Source organism: Triticum dicoccoides, chromosome 3A (assembly GCF_002162155.2).
Source record: "Triticum dicoccoides isolate Atlit2015 ecotype Zavitan chromosome 3A, WEW_v2.0, whole genome shotgun sequence".
NCBI classification, from domain to species: domain Eukaryota; kingdom Viridiplantae; phylum Streptophyta; class Magnoliopsida; order Poales; family Poaceae; genus Triticum; species Triticum dicoccoides.
This window is the reverse complement of record NC_041384.1, coordinates 172,657,644-172,660,838: the sequence shown is the minus strand read 5'-3', so window position 1 is coordinate 172,660,838 and position 3,195 is coordinate 172,657,644.

The window sequence follows — 3,195 nt, the reverse complement described above, 5'->3', positions numbered from 1 at the left end:
ATCAACCAGACGAGCACCACATCAGCATAGCCATGACCAGGGCCATCATAGGAGCTCCTATGATAGCAACTAAACATGAACAACAACCCGTAAACCCTAGAACAACATGGATTAAGTAGGAATTGATGCATGAGTAGGGTACAATGCATCAACCAGATGAAGACCACATCAAGATAGCCATGACCATGTCCCAAACAATAGCCGAAGCAGAGGAGCAGGAGGAAAATGGAGCTCACCAAGGGAGGTTGTAGCTGAGGCAGCACTCAGTGGGTGACAGAGTTGCGCCTGAATGCCGTCCAACTGGCGAGGAACCGCGTCGGAGTTGCGCCTTGCACCGTCCCGCCTACGAGCACGAGCGCCACATCTTCCTCCTTGAGCCACACCATCAAAATCATGGCACCAATTACAAAGCATGAAGACTCAATTTGCATCATATAATCAGGGCATATTTCACTACCAGGTCCACATGATGGAAAGGTATAAGGGCAGTACGCTGATAAAAAGACCCAGGGGAAGAAATATGAGGAGCGAAACGGAATAAAACACTCATAATACATTTCAATGTAAACATAAAGAACATATGCAAGCTTTGTTCCTCTTGGGGTTCAAGTCAACCATATAACCAAGATAATTACCCCTCATCTATGAAGAGGGAAAAAGCCAAGATGGTTGTTTCAAGTACTGATGGTCGAACACTATTCTTAAAAATGACTTCTCAGCAAAACCAAGCTACCATGAACCATTATTTAAGGGACTCAAAATCTTCTAAAGAGAAAACAATACTAATAATATGGAAGTACACCTATAATACCACTTAAGTAGACCCCTCACTTGCCGGTATGCTTGCACAACATGAACCTGTTTACTCCATTTAAAAAGATAGTACAATCTCCTTGAGGATAGACTGTGGGCGTTTATTTTAAGTGTAATCAACATACTAAATGTCCTATCTAGGAGTAGGTTAATTCAGGTCGTTAGTAAGCAGTGCCAAGGACAATTTATTTTAGAAAGCATTAGGGCCATGTATATAAAGCAGAATCCGTATCCATTGTTTGTTCAGAGATGCAAAAACTACTTGAAATATAATCTTGGCCAGAGAGGTTAACTGGGACTCAAGAGCAGTAGTATTATGTTGTTTAACAAAATTTGGTAGAGAGTTGTAATATTAATCTTAATCCAATTATATCCAATAAAGCTCTACCTTAATTATATCATTGTAAAAGACAATCTAATGTTTGTAACCAAGGACACAACTATAAGGTGACACATAGCAAAAAAAACTTGGGAGAAATGGGTCAGAAAGGTTGCCTTGATCCACCTACCAAGTTAGCCCACTAGCCATCGAGTAGCATCACAACATCCATTATTTGGGATCTTTCTTCATGGAATTTTAATATACGGCATACAGTTCACTCAGATGAACTGTTTGTGATTAGGCAACACAACAGAAATGTTCAGCCAGATCAAGGTCTGTGCGATATATGACATACAGTTCACTCAAATGAACTGTTTCCGATGAGCCAACACAAAAGAAATGGTTTGACTTAACAAGATGCGTGTGATACGCGGCAAACAGGTCAGTAATCAGAGATGTGTGGGAAGACCAATAACAACACAGACGATTCCTGTTAAGAAGCCGTGTGTGTTGTTAGCAAATGATTGTTGGTGTGCAATTGTGAGAGATTGATGAAATCATCACCGATGGGTTCCATTGTTTAGTCCGTGTGTGATGTGATTTGCTCTATCCGCACAACATCTACGCTCTGTCTACAGAACATCAACATATATACTTATAAGAACAACATTGCATAACCAAATTAAGCATACAATTATATAAGTGACTACACACATAACATTTCCACACACCAAAGTAAGTAATTACATGCATACTAAACTAGGAGAAACAAGCATCTAATCATCTACTTCTTGTTGTGACGACCCTTGCCATTGCTCTATTTCCGGCTGGATCCCTGGACATTTTTGGGAAGGAGGCACTTCCTCAGGTCAATGATCTGCCTGTACATCCCATAGCTCGTGTACGCCTCCTTGGTCGCATACACGATGTGCGCTTTGTCGAGTTTCTCCATCCAGGCCGAGTGCCAGGCATGCTTGTCCTTGTTGTAGGAATCCTTCATGTATTTGTAGTAGGGGTCGATGATGGCCTCGGCGAGGTGAATTAGCGAGTCCTTCTCATGCTTCTTACTTCCCTAGAACTTGTATTGGCCCTAGATGTCGACAAGATTCTAGCAGGCGATGCCCGAATTCTTGAGCACCTTTACATCATTGGTGATGTCCACCGTAGCGAACATGTAGTGGGCGCTGTTGACAAACCTGGTGAAATGCTCGCAAGGCCTTGTGGCCAGGCACTAGTGGTAGACCAGGATGTGATTGCGCACGTACATCTGGACGACGACGACCTTGGGATGAGACCCGACACGAGCGCGGGTGTACTCGAGGTCGAACCTGACCACCTTGTACTTCTCCTCAGCAAGCAAAAACTTCATGATGTGGATGGAGTGCTCCACCCAGACCGGGTTGTTGGTGTACACCACCGAGAGCTCAATGAACCTTCTGTGGGTGTTCACCACGGCATGCATGGTGAACTGCTGCTCGTCGTTGGAAGCCGCTCGGCGCACTATTGGAGCTGCGCAGGATACCCTCTAAGAATTTGTCACGGTGGGTGTGCTTCATGCAATACTGGGGCGCGATCGAAAGGTTGAAGAGACACAAGGGTTAAATGGCCACTGTAATAAATGGGGGCCGATCGGCCTGTAATCGTCACGTCTTGTCACCGCGTTCGTAGCTGAGGATTCCAGTGCACACTTGAGCACCCCACACGCATTTCATTTGACCACGAGTGTGCTCGAAGAGGCGCCAAATGTATCGTTAGTGAGCCTGTTCCCGCGCAACCGCGCAATTTACCGCGTGCAACCGTGCAAGCTTCCCGCCCGGCTAGCTTGGCCATGCGTCGGCTAGAAGAGGGGCAAATTGTGGGCATTTATTGGCAAAAGGCTTTGCAAAAACGAAGTGTGTGGAATGACTTCGACCATAAGTTTACCCATTGGTGATGAGGTCAAAGTTACACATAAGGGTAATGATCGACACTCGATTGCGATAATTAATTCCACGCTCTACAGGGCACACGGTTGAAGAAACCAACGGTGTGCAATAATGTCGAAGATCGCAATCAAGTAA